The 22,497-nt window shown below is 38.1% G+C and overlaps 1 non-coding gene across 1 annotated transcript; it reads left to right on the top strand.

Annotated features, from left to right (window-relative positions):
• Positions 1-5,694: 5,694 nt before the first annotated feature.
• On the top strand, positions 5,695-5,840 carry LOC138388017 (small nucleolar RNA SNORA62/SNORA6 family). The gene has a single exon (XR_011234045.1). It is a non-coding gene; the product is annotated as a small nucleolar RNA SNORA62/SNORA6 family (small nucleolar RNA).
• The last annotated feature ends 16,657 nt before the right edge of the window (positions 5,841-22,497 follow it).

Below are 22,497 nucleotides of genomic sequence, written 5' to 3'. Positions count from 1 at the left end.
CCCTACGGGAGCCCGGGGATGTGGGCCGGGCCTGGGGCCGCCTCTGCTTACCTTTCAGCTGCTTTTTTTTTTCTCCTTCCCCCCTTTTCCCTCGGCTGGGCTGACAGATCAGAGTGAGAGGCGCTGGCAATGGACTAGGAAGCTCGGCCGCCGCTGCTACTGCTCCCCCCTGGGCTCCAGTGAGAGCCTTTCCCTGTCAAGCAAGAGGGGTGAGGATCATATTTTTATTTTGGAAACTAAAAAGTGCTCCCAGGGTCGGTGATTATTAAGGGGAAATCCCTGAATATACTCTCCAGCCAAGAAGGCAGGGCTGCCGGGGCTGCACAAGAAGAGGCAGCAGCCTCCTACAGCACCACTACAGGCACTGCGAGGACATAACACCAGAGAGCAGCTCCTCTGCCCTCCGAAACGACAACTTTCCTACCATCTTGGAGGCAGAGGAAAGGGGGGCCAGGGGGAAAAGTGCACCCGCTCCCGATAAAGTACAGATTTTTACTTCTCATCTCTGGAAAAAAGTCCACACCTGCTGTCTACACCGGCGCCTGAGGGAAAAAGCAGGGAAGAAACTGGGGGTGCCTGAGAAACCTTTTCATTTGCTCCAGGGGGGAAAATGTTTCTGCATCTTCTGATGGAAAGAAATCTTTACAAGACACAGGTTTTCCGGTGATTATTGTTTTCTATTTTCTATTTAATTTTTCCCATGTTAGTGACAGCAGTATTTTATTTTTTTTTCAGGCCAATAATGATTTTTCTCTATTACAGGTCTAAGTTCTGTGACTGGTGGTCAGTCTATAAATTTATACTTCCAGAGACTTTATAGTCACTTCATTTATTTGTCTATTTATTTATGTTATTGTATATATAAATATGTTTCCATATATTATATATTAAAACTTGTAGTATACTCGTATATTACTCTCAAAACTGAGATTGCTGTAAGACAGTTGGTAAAGGGGTATCTTTTGTCTCCCTCTCTCAAAGCAATGTAAATAAAAACCTACGGACTGTCCAGAAAGGCATGAAACAATGTTTCATTTTCCACAGTGTAAATAAAGGCAGATATCACTGGGGGGTTAAATACAGCACCCAGTGTATAACTGACCACATTTCTGGAAATAATCCTAATTCTGTTGTGATCTGCCCGTGAAGAAAGGTTACGGTAAAACTGGAAATAGATTTTAAAACCAGCTTTAGGTTTTCTGTAAGATTGTTTATTAAGAATTATATCCAGGCATTTAATTTTTTTATTTATTCGGAGTCTTTAAATTCTGCATCTTTGCTGCATTACACGTGTTGCTGTCTGCTTTCTGTGTCACAGAATTAAGAAATGTGTCTATTTTTGTTAGAATTGAAAGGTTAGTTCAGAACTTCCAATGTGCTGCCAACCTGTATGAGTGACTTTTCATATATTGCAGTGGATGTCATGAGTTTACTTTTTGTAATGAGCAAAGCTTAGTAGATAAATGGGATTAAAGTTAATGTTGAGGTCGCACCAAGAAAGAGGGAGAAGGGTGCTGCCCACTTGCATCAATTCCAATAGAACTCTTATTGGAGGAGAATGAATTACAGAGACATTTTTCTATATTTGTGAAGAAAGAGAAGAATAATAGAAAATGACCAGACTATCTTTTTTGTATGTTCTACACGGAATGATGAATTTAATCTTGTACTAAAAGTTATTTTTCTGACACATGTTGGCTAACCTAGCAGAAAAGAATTTGTAATGTGCTAGTCCCGTGAATCAGTAGAATATTTAGTTTTTTCACTTAAAATTTATTACAAAGCATTTAGAAATCATTGATGACTTCACTTAAAAATGACTATTTTTTTGAGCTTCCAAATGTAGAAATTGTCGTAACTTTAAATTGAGTTCAGGTATTGTACATATCAGATTTTTTTCTTTTTTTCTTTTTTGAGACAGAATCTCACTTTGTTGCCCCGGCTAGAGAGTGCAGTGGCTTCATCATAGCTCACAGCAACCTCAAACTGCTGGGCTCAAGCCATCCTTCTCCCTCAGCCTCCCGAGTAACTGGGACTACTGGCACACGACCATGCCTGGCTAATTTTTCTATTTTTAGTAGAGATGGGGTCTTGCTCTTGCTCAAGCTGGTCTAAAACTCCTGAGCTCAAGCAAACCTCTTGCCTCCGCCTCCCAGAGTGCTAGGATTACAGGCATGAGCCACCACCCCCGGCCCATATATCAGGTATTTTTTACTTGCATGCTGAACCCCATCTTTATCATCTAAACTTGAATATTGTACCTGAATAGTCTGAATTTTTTTTTTTTTTTTTTTTTTTACGAGATAAGGTCTCTCTGTTGCCCAGGCTAGAGTGCAGTGGCACGATCATAGCTCACTGACTACAACCTTGAACTCTTGGGTTCATGCTATCCTCCTGCCTTAGCCTCTCAAGTAGCTAGGACTACAATCACGCACCACCACAACCAGCCAATTTTTTTTTTTTTTAAATTTTTTGTAGAGACCAGGTCTCACTATGTTGCCCAGGCTGGTCTTGAATTCCTGGCCTCAAGCAATCCTCCTGCCTCCTCCTCCCAGAATGCTGTCATAACCTGCACTAGCCACCACACCCTGCCTAGATTTTCTTTTGTGGTTTTTTTCCTCTCTCTTTGGTGGAAAAAACTAAAGTAATTGAAATAAAACTAATGATTCTTATCATCTTGGAAACCTCAGTTGTGAAGTTATGTTCTATTTACAATATTTTTTTTTAACATTCGGAAATCAAACACATTGGTCATAACAAGGAAATTACTGCCCTTAACATAGACCTCTAGTGGACTTGAAAAACATGTTTTCTAACAACTTGTTTTTCCTTATGTAACATGACTTTACAGATATGCTTTGAGGTTTTCAAGAAATTAAAATGTATTTGTTTGCATTAAGCTGGCTGCACCCTTTTTTGCAATCCCTCTCATGACCAATGTCTTCTTTGCATGATATCCATCAGGGATAGGGCTGTACTACATAATCTTAGCATTTCAGTGCTTTTCTCTTTATAAAGCTTGACTTGTACATGGCTATAATCCCCGATGTTTATCCATCAACTGTGCTAAATAGCCGAGACTTGAAGGATTACAGCCCAACCGAGAAAGAACTCCCACTAAACTTGCTATATTGCTGAATTTGATTGGCCTGGGTTTATTTCAGTTGATAATTGAACTCATTTCAGATGCTATGACTGATTGCTAAGCTGCAAATGCTAACAAAAACCACTAACATAATTTGAGGAATCCTTTTTTTTCCCCCCAATAAAATTCCCACCCAAATTCAAATTTGGCTAACATTATTGAGCACCTAATTCATCTTGGTAACCTTGCTGGACACTTTTATCTGTTTTCTCAGTTAATTCTCGCAAGGAGTCCAAAGAGTATTACAGTATTTTTCTTTTCTTCTTTTTTTTATAATAAATACATTTGGGATAATTGTCTTCCCTGTCAGGGAGCGTGAACCTTCTTGGCCCTAAAGCTTTCTAATAAGATTCTAAATTCTCCTCCTGCTCTGGAGTTTCCAAGGTGCCTACCACAACTCTGGGCTCTATGTCTGGAAGTGCTAAGTTCCTGCTACAAGCCCTTTGCAAAAACAAGCAGAGTACCAGCCCTTGTAGCCCCCTTCATTCCTTAGTGGCTTATTTTTACCTTCGTGAATCCTACTTTCACAAGCCTTAATTTCACAAGTAGCTGTTTGGCCTTTAGTTGAAATAGGAAATGCTTACCTTAATATTTTTTACTATCATTAGCCTCTTTAATCAATCTGCCATTTGGTATGAATGATTTTAGTTTTGTGAAAATTGACTATTTTATTGTGACTACAGTAGTGAAGTTATTAAGAAAATATCACCTATATCCTTAAAAAGTCTCATTCATAGATTTTATGGATTTAAAGTGAAAGATGTATGCATATTTACTATATTAGAAGTTACCTTTAAGCAATAAAGCCAGGCCTTTATTGGCAAATGTTTGCTAACGGTATAAGTGTTTAAAACAACACTGACAGCAGTCATGGTCATACAAATTTAGTGCTTTTTTGGAAGGGGAAGGTTGCTGATAGGAGCCTTCCCTAATCATACAAATGTGCTTTTTAATATTTCTAAAGGCAGACTCTAAAGTCATACCAAGAGTCCCTAGCTAGTATAAAAACTGCCAAGGAGGGGAGGGTATAGAAGTGGGGTGTATACATAGCCTGAAAGTTTTCAAAAACCACATTCTTATCATGGCCATAGACAAATTTTTTTCATGTTGAGCATTTCTGTTGTGGAAACATTTATTGGTAATGTTTCTACCTAAAACAAAGAATTTGGTTTTATTGTGGTTACTGTGCCCTGCAAGGAAGAGTTTCTGAGATAAGTATTGTATTTGGCAGAGATTTACATCATAGCATTAGATCGAGTATGAAATTTCTGCAGTAAAGACTCAACTATAGTCAAAATATACATGAGCATTAATCAGGTGATCAGATAATCCCTTAAATTCTTTCCTTTTTTTTTTTTTTTTTTTTATATGGAATCTCGCTCTGTCACCTAGGCTAGAGTGCCGTGGCATCTGCCTAGCTCACAGCAACTTCCAACGCCTGGGCTCAAGGAATCCTACTGCCTCAGCCTCCTGAGTAGCTGGGATTATAGGTGCAGGCCACCACACCTGGCTAATTTTTCTATTTTTAGTAGAGACAGGGTCTCACTCTTGCTCAGGCTGTTCTTGAACTCCTGACCTCAAGTGATTCTCCTGCTTCAGCCTCCCAGAGTGCTAGGATTATAGGTATGAGCCACCACGCCCAGCCTCTCTCAAGTTCTAACACCTAACTCAGGGCACTAACCCAGGGGCACTCAGACCTGGCAACTATTAATATTATCAGATTACATGCCAGAAACCAAGAAACTTTTTTGTTTTTGTTTTAAATCCCAAGGGCCAAAAGATATCCTCCAGGAACCCGATGGTCAGTGGCAGCAGCAGACATAAGTCATGTCCCTAGTGCCAGTGCACTGCCTTCTCATCATGCTACAGGCAGACGCTTTGACATTGCAGTTTAGGCTATAGGCATTCTTGGGCCATTACATAGACTCCTGACCTTAGAAAAAGGAAAACAACTCTCCAGCTGAACTCATGTTTTAAGTAATGATTAATAAAAAGAAACACTCCAAAGCAGTATTAAAGATTGGATTGGGATGTAATGAGAAACAATAAACTTTTCTATAATTTATAATCAAAAAAACTGTGTCCCAAAAGTGGTGGTTACCTAAAACACTGAAGTAAGGAGAGAATTCCATAGAGACCTCAGAGTTTTAGGCAGAGGTTAACACAAAGGTGAGAATGTTCATTTCTGTTACATTTCCTGGTTAAGCAAGCTTTTGTAGATCCACTGGGAACTTAACCACTATTACCATGGGAAAGTAAATTCCTGATTACAAACAACTAATTTACAGTGATGTCCTGGAACACAGCCCATTAATAAGTTTGGGTTTCCTAAACTGTAACATCTTTGTTGTTACAGACTGCCAGAATTCAACAGTAAGAGTAGGAAAATAAGGGAGACATCCTCTCATTCAAATAAAAAAGGAGTTAACTATTAACAGAACCCCAATAATTTGATTTTAACTCAGGGAAGATTATCAAAGATATTAAATGATAAAATCAGTTGTAATACACCAGGAAGGAAGAAAGGATCTCAATCAGAAACTGAAATTTGTGCACATTGTTAGAGCTTGGAGTTGAGGCCACTGACTGGGCAATGAACTCACAAGTTGTGCTACATGAGGGGCAAGTTTTTCGCTAACACCACAAGGGTCTCTGGCCCGATGAGTGGAGTTTGATAGTAATCCTTGCTACAAGTAAAAGAGAAAAAAAAAAGAAACTGAAATTTATACTCTGTACTGTGTATACATTGAGGTTTCTGTTTTATGCGTACCTGGGTGCCATATGATCTTATTATGGGTATTCTTAAGGACGAAACAAAGAGAGAAATGAGGGGGAAAAACAGATAAGATCCTACTAAAAATTATCAGACCTCATCCTTCTGTAGGCTGATGTTCTTTTTGCCCCACACAGCTAGCCATGGCCATTGTTGTTTTGAGTTCTCTCTTCTCAGCTCTGCCAGTTAAATGCCTTGCTCAAAATCTTGTCCCTGAAGCCTTTTGATGCCAACCTGAGTCTACAGTGACCTTATTCTTACTTTAATGCCTTAGTTGTTTTTGTTGGGTTCCCCCCACACACATATGCAATAGGGGCCATAGTGGTTAATAGTTCAATCCCTGGAATCAAGGCCATGTAGCTTAGAAACTTGTTTTCACCATTTTCCTACAGTGTGACCCCAAGGAAGTGCCTTGTCTTAGTCTGTTTTGGGCTGCTATAACATAATACCGGAGACTGGATAATTTATTAAGAACAGAAATTTATTCCTTACAGGAGGGTGGGAAGTCCAAAAACACAGACATCTGGTGAGGACCGTCCTTCTGTTTATCCCATGGTGGAAGACAGAAGGTCAAGAGAGCACACACATGCAATTAAGAGACAGAGGGAGAGGGAGAAGGAGAGGAAGGGGGCTAAACTCATCCTTTTACCAGGAACCCACTCCTGCAATAACAGCCTTAATCTATTCATGAGGGCAAAGCCCTCATGACCTAATCACCTCTTAAAGGTCCCACCTCTCAACACTGTTATATTGGGGATTAGGTTTCCATCCAATACATGAACTTTGGGGGACACATTCAAACCATTGCACTCCTTAACCTCTCAGTCTCCTCATTTGTAAAACTAGAGGTGGTAATAGTACTCACCTCACTGGGGTGTTCTGAGGATTAAATGGCATAATGGGTATAAGGCACAAGACTGAGTCTCCAGCACATAGTAAGTGCTAAGTAAAGGTCAGCTGCTCTTTTTGGTTGTTTGCCAGCAAACACCTACAGGCAGTACCATTCAAGGTCAGTAAGTACTGATTTGTTTTTGTTTTGTTTTGTTTTTAAGCATCACCTAGACAGTGGATGATGCAGCAGCACTAGTCACAAGTTGAATTTAATACAGAAAGATAAAAGGAGAAGATGACTATGATTGTAGCATACCAAATATCTATATTAAAACAGAAACAATCCTTTGATTTTTTTTCCATATATTTGTGAAACCTAGATAGCTTATTGAATTTTAAGTTTAGCTGAGGTTTTGGTGATGTTCAGATTCAATCAAGGTCTTAAAATATAAAATGGGATTACAGAAAAAGTACCTACCCAATTTACAACAGAAGAGTATTATAACAAGTTAACAACCCCTTTTATTAACCATTCCAAACAAAGAAAAATGCATTTAAATCTCAATATGAGGTACTGAAGATGAAAGACTTCTGACAATGTCATAAAAAGGATTATGAAATATCTTCAAAAAAGTTGTCCCACAAAGAGAACAGAAGTTTGACACTTGCCTAATGTTACTACGTAACTTTTATAGGGCAGGTGTATTGTTTGAAAATGCACATACAGTATTAGGTAGTAGACAATGTATGTGGGGTTTAGATCAGAAAACCATGTGTGAATCCCAGAACTCATATTTATTTACTAGCCAAACAAACTGGGGCAAGTTCCCTAGCCCCTCAAACCTCAGTGCCCTCACCCTTAACACATAGTACTTGAATAAGAAGATTTATAGGACCATATGTAGTATAATATCTAACACATAACAGCTACTCCATAACTGTCAATTTCTATTTCTTTTCACAGAATTCATAGTAAGTGTCTGGAATCGAAGTAGAACTTGAATTAAAAACTGGGAAAAGTTGGGGGCCTTGTTCTAGAATTAATTTCTAAAGTATTAGAGAATGATTATCAAATGAATTAGAATCTTATTTACATATTCAGTATTTGCCTACATGATTTCTGTGAGATTCCTCCTTTTGATTAAAGTTATTAGTACCCTTCAGTAAATGAAAGTTTAATTTTTAAAAATATATTAATAGTTGAACTTTATATATTTTCATACTAAGAACAGGCTCAGCCAAAACAAAACAACAAGCATTTGTTCACTGAGCCGTGTGCCAGACCCTGCTAGGCATTTCCCTAATATTTGGCTCTAACAGAAAATGATCACAGGAGTCTTCTTATGTGGGTGTACTTGGTGATTCAGTGGCAAGAGACCTCACCTCATCTCTGGCATAGTGTGTTTGAAACTTGGGGAACTTAAGACATCAGTTTAGCAGATTATGACCTATTGAAAGGAATGATATAAAATAGAAAATATCCAAAGTCATTGTGATCAAAGTATTACTTCATGAAGTAATTCTCTTCAGTCACATAAATATGTACATATGTTTTTATGCTGGGTGGAGACAAAAAGTTGAAAAGCTACTGCTATATAATATAAGGGTGAAATTTGTAGCAGCTTGCAGTGTTAAGAAGTAAGACATACAGTCCTTGTCCTTGAGAGTATAGGTCTGAACCGGCCTGGTTTTAGACTATAGGAGTGGTGGGGCCTAAGAGGAACTTGAGACTACTGGGCTTAAAAATTTTAAGTTTCTATTTCTTTTTCCCCAACTGCTAGCCAAGCTAAACATATCTGTGGGAGATTTGTCGGCTATTCAGAATGTGTGACCCTGGCTAGCGTATCTCATAAAAATGTAGCTTGTCTATGCAATTTAGATAGGCCTACCTCAAAGATGCAAAGGTGGCAGAGAAAATCCATAGGACCATTGTGTGGTCAAAAGAATGAATGAAAACTGGGAAATCCTAGGACTTCTCTGCATGGAAAAATAAACCGAATGAGGTTATGATTAAAATCAGTGAAGGAAGTAGAGCAGCTGAACATGAAATTATTTACCTGTAAGTCAAAGATAACTTTCGAATCTCAAGAGAAGTATTTAAACAAAAAAGAAAAAGGAAGTATTTTTTCACACAGCAAGTTCTGACCACGTAGAGCTTATTGCACAAATGCCATAGATAAAATTTGTTTCAAAGGTTAACTTTTTAACAGTCGAAAATAGAAGATTCAGGCCGGGCGCGGTGGCTCACGCCTGTAATCCTAGCACTCTGGGAGGCCGAGGTGGGCGGATCGTTTGAGCTCAGGAGTTCGAGACCAGCCTGAGCAAGAGCGAGACCCCATCTCTACTAAAAATAGAAAGAAATTATATGGACAGCTAAAAATATATAGAGAAAAAATTAGCCGGGCATGGTGGCACATGCCTGTAGTCCCAGCTACTCGGGAGGCTGAGACAGGAGGATCGCTTGAGTTCAGGAGTTTGAGGTTGCTGTGAGCTAGGCTGACGCCACGGCACTCACTCTAGCCTGGGCAACAGAGTGAGACTCTGTCTCAAAAAAAAAAAAAAAGAAAAGAAAATAGAAGATTCAGACTAAACCATTTAGCCTTTATCAGTTAATGAAGCATTTATTGGGTACTTGCTGGACATGGTACTATGTTAGGCTCTGTAGGGAAGTGAAAGAAAATATAATACACAATTGTTTTCAGGGATAGTTACAAAGATAAATAACATCCAGGTAGCACCTGGAAAACAAGCAGGGGTTCACAGTAGGGAATGGCAAGGGCAGGGTGAGGAGAGAAGGCTGCCTTGGGGTGTTGGAGGAGGCTTGGCACTACCTAAACTGGGCCTCAGTCTCTAGCTTGGTACCTAAGTGACCCTGGGCTGCTCTTAGAACTCTTAGCCTCACTGGCCCCTTCTGAAAACCAGTATGAGTACTTATGTAGATTAAATAAGATACCTGAAAATCCCTAGCACAGTACCTGGTCTGTAGAGTATCATAGATCAGTGTTTGTTGACTCAATGGAGAGAATTATTAATTATGTGGGGCAGAGGAAATGGCACGACAAGCAGGAATGAGCAGGTCTTTTCCACCATCCAACAGAAAGTACATGCGGGGAGATGGTAGAAAATAAAGGAGGGTAGGGTCCAATCAAGGGGACTTTGAAAGTCAAGCAGAAAAGTTCAAACAGGTGGGGCGTGGTCACTCATGCCTGTAATCCCAGCACTTCAGGAGGCCAAGGCCAGAGGATCCACTGGAGCCCAGCCTAGCAGTTCAAGACCAGCCTGGGCAACATAGCTAGATCTTGTTTCAAAAAAAAAAGCCCCCAAAACCACAAAGTTTAAGAAGTAAAAATAGGCTGGTCCGATGGTAGTGGGTTATCGGAACTTATTAACATTAGTGTCACTAAGTTGGTTTTCAACCCCCACTGCTAAATTTGACTGGCTAAAAAAAAAAAAAAGAAAAGAAAAAATATAAGCTCCATGAAAGCTAACGGTTTTGGTTTTGTTTTGTTTTGTTTTGTTTTTGTCTATTTTGTTCATTTAGCATCTAGAACAGTGCCAGGCACAAAATATGCACCATAATATTTGTTGAATTAATGAACATTTAAGGTTTTGGATTCTTGAGAAGTATAATCCCTTTGAGTGTATTTCATAATTAAGATATAGCTTTTAGATAGGTTAAATGAGAAGAGCTCTGAGGAAGCAAGCCTGGACTATATATCAATCTCACTAAAAACGCCCAAGTTGATTAGCAAAATGTCTGTACAATTCTAATTATTTCAATAACCCTCAAGCATTATTGGCCATATTATAGCCTAGTTAAAAACCTGGGTGTGGTGTTAAGTATTCTACTTTTTCTTTTCTATTGGCATATTTATGTTGTATATTCTTTATTGCTAAAAATACTTAAAATGTATGCATACTCTAGGTTATTTTTAAGTGACTAGCTCTATATGTCAAAAACAGAATGTAAAAGAACCACCTGGAATAAAAAGCAAACATAAAAGAGGGAAAAAATATGGTTGCCATTATTGCCTTTTGTGTGGAAACTTTAGCATATTTGAGCAAATGTCACTGAGTATTCCCTTTCTCCATTTTGTAGGACATGATCAGTTATACCACCTGCTCCTCTGGGTAACTTGGCAGCTCTTAATTGACTAACATTGTTCCCTGAGTTTTGCTGTCACCAAAGATGGTTCTAGAACATAAGAACAAAAGATTTTTAAGAATAGCTTTCATAACACAAGTTTGCTTTAAATCATAGAGAAAAAATAAGAATCAATATTGACCAACTGGGAAAAAACTAAATAAAGATTTACATAGTCACAAACCATTTCAGTTTAAAACTTATCTAAATGTTTTAAATGTCTAAAGCAAGAGCAACGAAGTAATTTAATGCCAACAGAATTTATACATCAAATAGGGGGAAAAAAAATGGATCATCTCAGTTTGTGGTAAGATACACAGATGCTTCCTGTTGCCCTGTCCAGAATAATGTTAATATTAACCTCAGAGGAGGCCGTTAAGTTAGCCTTGAGCTAGATGGTCTCTCTCTATTGAGGAAGGAGGGAAGAATTATGTCATCTAAAATTTATGAGCAGCGAACTCTTAGTACTTCATACCATGATCATCCATGATATGATAAATTATCATTCAATTCCTACAATATGTGTCCATCTCTCTGAAATGAAGCTAAGAAAAAAAATTGCAGGGAAATATTCCCGATACCATTCTTAGAAAGCTCATTTAAATACTCTATGCAATCCATTTGTCATTTTTTTTCTCTGTTAGAAGAGAGTTTCTATTTTCTCTGAATCAAACTGTTGGAATAATACGTTACAGAGTTCTTTTTTGCTTCTCTCTCTTTATCTTGACTTGAGTTCAGAAAACTTGAAAAATGTTAATTCTTTTAAGCTGTGTGAAAGGATTTTATGTATTTATGATCTTAAAGGCTGAGCTGTTTTTCCTCATAAAACCTTTTTTTTTTTTTTTTTTTTACACCCTCTCAATCCAGCTTTTCCCGACTCCAGGAAGAACCGGGAAGAGAAGGCCTCACAAAACTTCTGACACCAAATGTGTGGATTTATTTATCACACCAACCAATTCTCCAACTCTCTGGACACCAATGGGGTGTCCTACAACTCAATCCAATTCTGACACTATCCAGAGTTAGCATCAGACTCCACAGGTTTAAGGGCTCAGTCCCACAAGACTACCCTCACTTCAGATGCCAGTCACAAGTGCTGGGTCCCCAGGTTACCCAATTCTGTCTGACTTGGCTACAAAGTCAAGGGGTTCCCACAACTTCCCCTCTTCAGTTTTATAATTTGTTAGAATGGCTCACAGAATGCAGGAGCACTCTTTACTTACATTTACTGGTTTGTTATAAAGCAGTGGTCCCCGGCCTTTCTGGCACCAGGGACTGGTTTCAGGGAAGACAATTTTTCCACAGATTGGGGCAGGGGCGGGTGGGTATGGTTTCAGACAAATTCTCAGAAGGAGCCTGCAGCCTACATCCCTCACATGCACAGTTTACTGTAGGGTTCGTGCTCCTATGAGAATCTAATGCCCCTGCTGATCTGACAGGAGGCGGAGGCAGAGCTCAGGCAGTGATGTGAGCGATGGGGAGCAGGTATAAATACAGATGAACCTTTGCTGGCTCCCCGCTGCCCACCTCCTGCTGTGCAGCCTGGTTCCTAACAAGCCACGGACTGGTACCAGTCTGCAGCCCAGGGGTTGGGGACCACAGTTATAAGGGATACAATGCAGGAACAGCTAAACAGAAGAGAGGCATAGAGCAAGATATTATTGATGGGGGAGTGGTGTGGAGCTTTCACATTCTCTCTGGGCATACCACCCTCCTAGCACCTTGATGTGTTCACAGACCCAGCTCTCTGAACCCTGTCATTAGGGGTTATTATGGAGGTTTTGTCACGTAGGCATGATTGATTATTAACTGAACCTCTAGCCCCTCTCCCTTCCCCAGAGATTGAGAAGATGGGGCTAAAGTTCTAGTCTTCTAATCAAGGCTTAGTCTTTCTGATGACCAGCCCCCATCCTGAAGCTATCTAGGGGCCCATCAAGAGACACCTCATTAAAACAAGATACTCCTTATTACCCAGGAAATTCCAACAGACTTAGGAATTCTGTGTCAGAAACTGGGGACAAAGACCACATATTAGAACAAAAGATGCTCCTGTCACCCCATCACTCTGGAAATTACAACGGTTTTAGAAGCTCTGTGTCAAAAACCAGGGACAAAGACCAAATACATATTTTGTATTATACCACACATGCTAACTCCTTATTTTATTTTATTTTTTTTTTTGAGACAGAGTCTCACTCTGTTGCCCGGGCTAGAGTGAGTGCCGTGGCATCAGCCTAGCTCACAGCAACCTCAAACTCCTGGGCTTAAGCGATCCTACTGCCTCAGCCTCCCGAGTAGATGGGACTACAGGCATGCGCCACCATGCCCGGCTAATTTTTTGTGTATATATATTTTAGTTGTCCATATAATTTCTATTTTTAGTAGAGACGGGGTCTCGCTCTTGCTCAGGCTGGTCTCCTTATTTTAAAATAAAAGCAAAAAGCAAACATCAAAACAACAACAACAAAAAGCCTCCACAATGTACAACAAACCTATCCTAAGTTGAAAACATCATACATAAAAAATACACTTAATACACCTAACATACTAAAATCATAGCTTAGCCTAACCTACTTTAAATGTGCTCAGAACACTTAAATTAGCATACAGTTGGGCAAAATCATCTAACACAAAGCCTATTTTATAATGAAGTGTTGAATAGCTCATGTATTTTATTGAATACTGTACTGGAAGTAAAAACAGAATGGCTGTATGGGTACCATTGTAAAATTGAAAAATCCTAAATGGAACCATCATAAATCAGGGACCATCTGTACTAAGTTGTCCAAATTTTCATTTTTTGGTTGCATCCACTAATATATTTATTATAGTTTCATTAATCTACACCATTGTATCAAAATCATTATAATGTTGAAGAATCCTAAGTCTTTTGAAGCATACCAACTCTTCCAAAATTAACCTATCTTAAGGGAAAACAGAATTATTAAAATGCAAACAGTAAGCAACATAACTGTATTTCGGCTAAGAATCTTAAAGCACATTACAAACACTTTTCATCTGAGCAATTGGAAAAAACAAGTCCTAGCAAGTGAATTGCTTAAGATTACATAGACTACCCCAATTCTAGAGAGAAATAACTCCAGGTGTTTTTTGTTGTCATTTTGTTAAGTACAGACTTACTCAGATTTCATATTTCCCGCTAATGTCCTTTTTCTGTTCCAGATACTCAGTCTTTCCTTGTCTTTCATGACTTTGACAGTTTTGAAGAGTACTGGCCAGTTATTTTGTAGAATGTCTCTCACTTTGCATTTGTCTGATGTTTTCTCGTGATTAGATGGGGTACTATATTTTTGGCAAGAATCTCAAACATGATTTCCTATCAGGGAACACATGATGTCAATATGTGTTATTACTAGTTGTATAGTTTTCTATTGCTGCTGTAACAAATTACCACACATGTAGCAGCTTAAAACAACACTTATTATTTCAAATTAGTGTTTCCATAGGTCAGATGCAGATTAATGGGTGTATTAATTTCCACTTACTATTCTAACAAATTGCCACAAATTTAGTGGCTTACAACAATAAAAATTTATTATCTTACAGTTCTGGAAGAAGTCTAAAATTGGTTATAGTGGTCTAAAATTAGGATGTCATCAGGGCTGCATTCCTTCTGGAGGTTGTGGGGGTAATCCATTCCCTCCCTTGCTTTTCCCAGCTTCTAGAAGCTACCTGCACTCCTTGGCTTATGGTTCCTTTCTCCATCTTTAAAGCCAGCAGCATGGAATCTTCTAATCTTCCTCTGACTCTAATCCTCCTGCCTTGCTCTTACAAGGATCCTTCTGATTACATTGGGCCCACCCAGATATTCCAGGATTATCTCCCCATTTTAAGATTCTTAATTTAATCACATTTACAAAATCCCTTTTGCCATGTAAGGTAACATATTCACAGGCTGAGGGGATTAGGACATGGACATCTTTGGGAACCACTATTCTGCCTATCACATGAACGCATTTGGACTAATGGAATAATCAGTCCACATAAATCAGGCAAAAGGAAAATATCCCTTTAATAACATGTTACTTTTTACTTTTTTTTCTTAACCCAGTGAATTGCTTTTTAAAACATTGTAATATATTTGCACGTTTGTTAAATCCTTCATAAAACATTGATTTGTCCTCTGGCAACAGTGAAGAACTGTTGATCCACCTGTCTGTCCTTCTCCTTCATGTTTGTCACCAACAACAGTTTTTTACCCAGTTGTAAAATCAATGATTATAATTTGCCATGATGCATTACTCTGCTACCCAAAGAGCTCGGTTTATATAACTCGTCTTCACACTGTTGGTTGGGAATTAACATTGCCAGAGCTAAATGGAAAAAATTAAATGCTCTCTTCATATTCTTTGCTATCACTATGTTTTTACTTTTTATTCATTTACTCACTGAGCAAATGTTTATTGAATATCTGACTGTGCAAGGCACTGCAATTGGTATTGGTGACGAACAGAAAGATGTATTAAGTTGTGGTTCAAAATATGGGGATATTGCTTTTAGTAGCTTAACTCAGGAAATAATTCAAGTACTACCTAAAATTTATATACTTACTTTCTGTCAGGGAGGTAGTTTCTAAAATCAAGTTTTCCCATTCTTATTACTTTTGACTGACTAGAAATAAAATTTTTGATATAAAGTATTATGTATAAAGAGCCCTTTTAATGCTTTCTATTCTAGTATTATAGATTAGTTGCATACTAAAACACAGGATTCTCAGTATCCACTTAAGTTTATACAATCACAACTAACACTTATTAAGCACTTACTCCTGCCCAGTGCTCTCTACATATCATTTAGTCTTCCAAGCAACTTTACTACCCCTTTTCATAGGTAATAGTAATAGAAATGGCATAGCTGGTAAGTGGTAGAGCCAGAATTTAAATCTGGGGAACTGCTTCCATAGCTTTCTCCCTTAACTCACAAATCAATGTGTACAGTATCTTACAGTGCTGCCACATAGCAAATAGTCTTAGATACAATGATTGCCAAATCCTGCTCATAGCTTGATCATTTTTCCCAACTTTGGAATATTGCTGAAAATCTATAATCTCAGTGAATTGTGAAACATGCAGGAAGGGAAGTTTCCAAAACAGCCTAAATGCTGCACAGATTTAGTTAATCAAAGTCATGTTGAATGTACATGCAATAACTAGAGCCCAAGACATTGCTGACTCAAGTTCATCATTGCTGCTATTGAAAAGCACCTCTCTAATTTGCTGGCATGACTCAAGGAGAACACAGCTCCAAACACAGTAATTCTGAGTAAGATAGAGCTACGTTCTGATACCTGTTTTGCCAACAGCAATTACTTTTCCATAAGTGAGGAAGACGGCTGTCAATTTAGGTATTATTTTTCCAGTTCTTGTAAAATTCCTGGAAGAAAACCCTTGGAGAAATAAACTTTGGCTGCATAGTAATAGATTCTTTTTTTTTTTTTTTTTTTGAGACAGAGTCTCACTCTGTTGCCCAGGCTAGAGTGAGTGCTGTGGCGTCAGCCCAGCTCACAGCAACCTCAAACTCCTGTCTCAGCCTCCCGAGTAGCTGGGACTACAGGCATGCGCCACCGTGCCCGGCTAATTTTTTCTATATATATTTTTAGCTGTCCATATAATTTCTTTCTATTTTTAGTAGAGGTGGGGTCTCGCTCTTGCTCAGGCTGGTCTCGAACTCCTGAGCTCAAACGATCCGCCCTCCTCGGCCTCCCAGAGTGCTAGGATTACAGGCGTGAGCCACCGCGCCCGGCCAGTAATAGATTCTTAAAAATATATTTACTTATACCTAATCAGAAATAATGGTTTTCAGGGATGGGCATGGTGGTTCATGCCTATAATCCGATCATTGTGGGAGGTCCAGGCAGGAAGATTTCTTGAGGCCAGGAGTTTAAGACCAGCCTGGGCAACACTGCAAGATCTCTGTCTCTACAAAAAGTCAAAAAATTAGCTGGGCATGGTGATGTGCACTTGTAGTCCCAGCTACTCTGAAGGCTTAAGCAGAAGGATACTTTGAACCTAAAAGTTCAAGGCTACAGTGAGCTGTGATTATGTATGTCACTGAGCTCCAGGCTGGGTGACAAGAGCAGGATCCTTGATCTACAAAAACAGAAAGAATGGTTTTTCATGTTTGCTTTATTTCTACATTTGAGTGCTTAAATGTTTCATTCGTGGAAACATGCAAATTTTTCTACTCCAGAGTATTTTCATGTTGAAGTTTGTAGATGTTTCCCAGCCGTACTTAAAAATAAAAGCCATATAAATCTAGATAAGTTGGAAAGGGAAAAATTATTTCAATTTACATCCACATTTGTATAAGTCTTTCAAATATGGATATAGTCAACAAGAAGGAATATTATTCAAGATAATTGGAAGTTTTGGAATAAAAGAGAAGATGGAATATAGGAAATGTGATTTATATAGTCCAATAAAATACATAGTCTAAAATATTTTCAAAATAAGTTTATATTATGATTTGAAAATAAGTTTTTTTGTTTTGTTTTGTTTTTGTAGAAATGGAGTCTCACTCTGTTGCCCAGGCGAGAGTCCAGTGGAACAATCATAGCTCACTGTAAACTTGAACTCCTGGGCTCAAGCAATCCTCCTCCTTCAGCCTCCTGAGTAGCTGGGACTACAGGAGTGTGCCACCGTGCCTGGCTAGTTTTTTTTTTTTTTTTTTTCCATTTGTTTTTAGAGATGAGGGTCTTGCTTGTTGCCCAGGCTGGTCTTAAACTCCTGGCATCAAGTGATCCTCCTGCCTTAGCCTCTTGAGTAGCTGGGATTACAGGCATGAACCACTGCACTCAGCTAAGTTTTGTCAGCATATGTATTACAAGTGACTAATTTCTACTCAATTGCTTATCACTTGGAAGTGATTTTGATAAATTTAGGTCATCTATCAACAAATTTAAAGAAATAAAAGATAGTGTCTTGAAGAACCAATAAATTATACAGCATAATAAAAGGAAAAGGTTACTAGTCAATAGCAGAGCAAAAAACTATAGGGGAATCAGAGTGGCTACCAAATTGACATGAATCAGCAGTATTAAGATGGTGAACAAATGTGAATAGTTAATGATTATGGTTGCTTTGCCAGGAGAAGAAAAGTTTTAGGCATGATACCGTAATTGAATGTAAGAATATAACTGATTACTAATCAAACCTGGTTAGTAATTAAAGTTCTAATTGACAGTGAACTTATCACTTGGAAAGGAGAGAAAATTGTGACCAACACCTGTGATACTAGTTCAGTGGAGTGGCTCAGGGGAGAAAAGGGTCTAGGGAAAGAATTATGGGCCTATTAGGAAATTGATACCTGGCATCTTTTTGGTCGCTAAATGTGCTACATGGCCTGTGAGACTATAGCAGAGATAATAATTTCTCAGCTGTTAATTGTATGTGACCATGCTGAGTCAAAGGGTATGTCTACCCCACTCTGGGAGGGAAGTGCCCACAAGGAGAAAGGAATGACCTCTTCCTGGGCAGCAGGGTCTATTTAGTAAAATGTCTTGTCCAGTACCCTAACCAATATCTTGGTGCCTGGGAAAAATTAGCTGCTATCGCCAGGAGTGAGTAGTTGACTTACTTTACTCAGTATTGAGCATCAGGCATAATAATTAAGAGTTAACATCAGGATGTTCACATTTAAGAGCATGTTGGGTACTGCCCAGGATATAATATTAAGTAGGCACAGTCTTGCCTAGTTGGCTTAATTGTATATAAAGCTATTAATAGCAGGTCACTGTCTTAGAAGCATAAAAAGCTCCTAATAATCTCTTTGATGGTTCACCTAGCAGAAAGGTTTCTGCCCCCTTTTAGGGTGTTTTCATTTTGTTGCTGAAAATTGCTTCTCTTGCACATGTACTTACTGAATTCAACCACAAACACGAATGGAAGAATCAACTCCAAAAAGTTCACAGTGGAATAAGATGTGGATTCTCAAGACCCAAATATATTAGTAATGATGATATAATGTTTTCTGGCACTCGATAGATTTATACAGGGTACCACACTTTCCTAAAACCACTCCTTTATAAGATATTTGTCCTAATATCCCATTTTTAGATGAGAATCATTCCTGTTTTACCCAAGGGCAAGATATTTTGTGAGCCTGCTCCAAATGAAGGCCAGGCAGAAAAAGTAAACTTTTAATAGAGTTTATCACTTTTATAATACATGAGATGTTAATTACAAATTGAACCTGTAGAAAATGCACTTCATGTATGATTGCGAATGTTGTGAGAGGAAAATATTAGCTAAGAACATTAGAAGCAAACCATTAGAGATACAGGGGATAAAAGGAGTAAGAAGCCCAGCCCATCTCTTATGGACAAAAGGCTTGAAAATTGATAGACGCACACTCTTGGCTAGGAAAGTGCTGATAAACAAGGTGAGGGCATAGGTCACACGGGACGCACGAGTTATTGAGGATTAACCCCAATTTCCCAAGAGAATGCTGCTGCCTAGGGATACACTTTCCCCTAGTCCATTCCCTCCAGGTTTATAGATACAAAACAAGCCTCATCCCATGAAGGGGTGTGGCTATGTAGTTCCAGCTAAGGAAAAGATAAACTTTCACTTTATGCTTTATGGGAATTGTAGTTTGGGGAGCTACAGGAAGGCATTTGTCCTATTATTATTTAACTTTATCTGTGTAATGATACATGTCAGATAAAGACAGGTTGCTTCTAGTCTTCCTTTTTTTTTTTTTGAGACAGAATCTCGCTCTGTTGCCCAGGCTAGAGTGCTGTGGCGTCAGCCTAGCTCACAGCAACCTCAAACTCCTGGGCTCAAGCAATCCTCCTGCCTCAGCCTCCCGAGTAGCTGGGATGACAGGCATGCGCCACCATGCCCGGCTAATTTTTTTTTCTATATATTTTTAGTTGTCCAGCTAATTTCTTTCTATTTTTTAGTTGAGATGGGATCTTGCTCTTGCTCAGGCTGGTCCCGAACTCCTGAGCTCAAACAATCGTCCCACCTCGGCCTCCCAGAGTGTTAGGATTACAGGCGTGAGCCATCGAGCCCAGCCTCTGCAAATATTTAATGTTGCAAATTAATAAAAGTTAATCATCTCAAGATCTTTTAGGTACCAATTCAAATTAAATATTATAAACTAATCACTAGTCCCAGACTGTATATTTGCCATCTTTTTCAATAGCAACATATGCTTTTCAGTGTAAGTTATTTAAAAATATTAAGATATCAGAGATTTTGAATATCAGTCACAGGTAAGTCAATCTTTAAACATTTTCAGTGGTGAAAAACACAAAGAACACTTTAAGCAGAAGATATTTGGTTTAGAGATCCTTGTTCTCTTAAAATATATGACCTGAGGTTACTAACAGTTTTCTCATTAACATCCTTGTCCCTTGGGCTAAATTAAGTCAGCAAACTAAAGTGCTAAATAATTGTGAAAATATTTTAAAATACTGGTTATTTAAAACATATTAGGGAACTTCTCAGGTATCTTCATCCTTTTATAAATTTTTTTTTTAGACCTCTGTATATGCAGGGCTCATCGTCATCTTTTTATAAAAGGTGACTATACATATGTACACACACAATTTTTTTCTATAGATCTTTATTCATTTTATTCATGCCTACTTGCTTCTAAAAGTTGAGCTAATAAAAAATAAAACATAAGGTCTAACTATGCTAAGATGGTATTAGCCTTACAAAATGCATATCATTAATTTCTGGGTGAGCCTTAATATTCATAGTCACACCGGGACTTTGTTAACATGGATTTGTAATGACTATGCTAGTGACATTTTAACAGCAGTCATGAATGACAATGTTAACATTTTTTAAAAACCTCTATTAATATTACCACTGCTTTGGTCACTAAGCTGCTTTATTTCCTCTCCTTGGTAGCTCAAATAGTGGTGGAGTAACTTTGGCAATAAGGCTGTTTATATTAACCAAAGGTTTACATTGGCAAGAATATCCACCTGTCTCCACTTATAAACATCAGTAGCTCTAACCCTACTTCAGGACCCTTTCTGTCACTAGTATGTATTAATAGTTGTCCCTCTTTTGATAATACTGTTTTATGTTTTGTTATATTCTAGGAGTTAGAATCCAACAGACTTAGTAAATCTTACTGCAATTGGTAAAATTTCCATTAAAATAACATAATTAGAAGAGTTTTACATAGTAAATTTATTTTCGTAACACTAGTGGATGGTCTCTAGTCATATTTTGTTGATTACGTTGACCTTGGACAAGTCATTTAATTCCTTTGAGCCTAGGAAAGGCATGGATTTCTTTAGGAAAACATAAACTGGAGGTTGTATCAGGCATGACTTTTGCTCACAACCTATGGAATTGGGTTTTCACTTGATTCGCTTAAAATGGGGTCTTTTAATTTTTGGATTAAGGACTCCCATGGACGAGCTTTAGCTGCAACCTCTTGAAATTGTCAGTAACATTTTGAATATACATTTTCCTACAATGATGGTCCTCAGTTATTAAGCATGTGGGGCACTTATTATGTGTCAGGAAATAGGCTGTTTTAATAAGCTTTCTGATTTGATTCTCATAATAACTCTATAAAGCTGGAATTGGGTATAGAAAATTATTACAAATTTTATCCTTGTTTTACAGATGAAGAAACAATCTTAAAATTTTTCTAAGTAACTTTTCCAAAGTTTAACAAGATCTGTCTGACTTGCCAAATGTTTCAGCAAGTCAGCAGCAACCAATAATAAATGATCATATAGTAGGTATTAGTAAGAAAGTACTTTAATGTATTCATTATAATATGATTCATAACAAATTTAGGGGGCATTCCATATAGAGTTCAGGCCTTGAGATTTTTCTTGTACATTCAACTTTTGTAGATGTTCAAATTATTTTGAGGCAAGATAGGATAGCAAAAATACATCTAATTAAACAGTCTTGCCTTTAGTCTTTAGCTCTGTAACCATGGGCAAGTTATTTGATATTTATTGAGTCTCAATTAATACATTTCATTAGCTGGGTTTTTGTGATAATTAGCCATAATGTATTTAAAGTTTTAACAGTACATATTTAGAAGGTCCTCTATCTGGGAGCTCTTCTTCACTCTTTTTTTCCTCTAGCAACATCTTCAATGTTTATGCTTACAGTAACCTTAATATTTAGTATCATGACACTAATATGTGCTTGTAAGACAGACTAACCACTCCTTACTTACCTCAAAGTATCCTTTACAGAATTATAAGTTGTTCAACACGTGCTGCCTAGAGGGTAGCCCAAAGATCGTGGGTCAACTTAGCTTTCACCAAGAACCCTATGAAGTCTGCACATATTCACTGAAGAGTACTGTGTAAAATACAAAACTTGGAGTATGTCCCCTTGAGGTCAGCACAGTGCTAAGGGGTGAAGAAAGTAGAGAGGGATAAGTTTGTATTAAATTCAAACACTTTGGGTAAGAATTTACACAATCTCGTACAACTGGGAATTTTATGCCAAGTACTTAAAGCAAAGTACATAATTTCATGATGTATCACTAAGGAGGATAAAATAAACTTTTCTGAAAAAGTTGTTACAGGTGACAAATTTTACACAACTTCTAAAGATAAAGCATTGATGAGATACTATTCTAAAAATC

The sequence above is a fragment of the Eulemur rufifrons genome, chromosome 1 (assembly GCF_041146395.1).
Source record: "Eulemur rufifrons isolate Redbay chromosome 1, OSU_ERuf_1, whole genome shotgun sequence".
Taxonomy (NCBI): Eukaryota; Metazoa; Chordata; class Mammalia; order Primates; family Lemuridae; genus Eulemur; species Eulemur rufifrons.
Note: the sequence above shows the minus strand (reverse complement) of the source record. Positions and strands in the feature narration are given on the sequence as shown.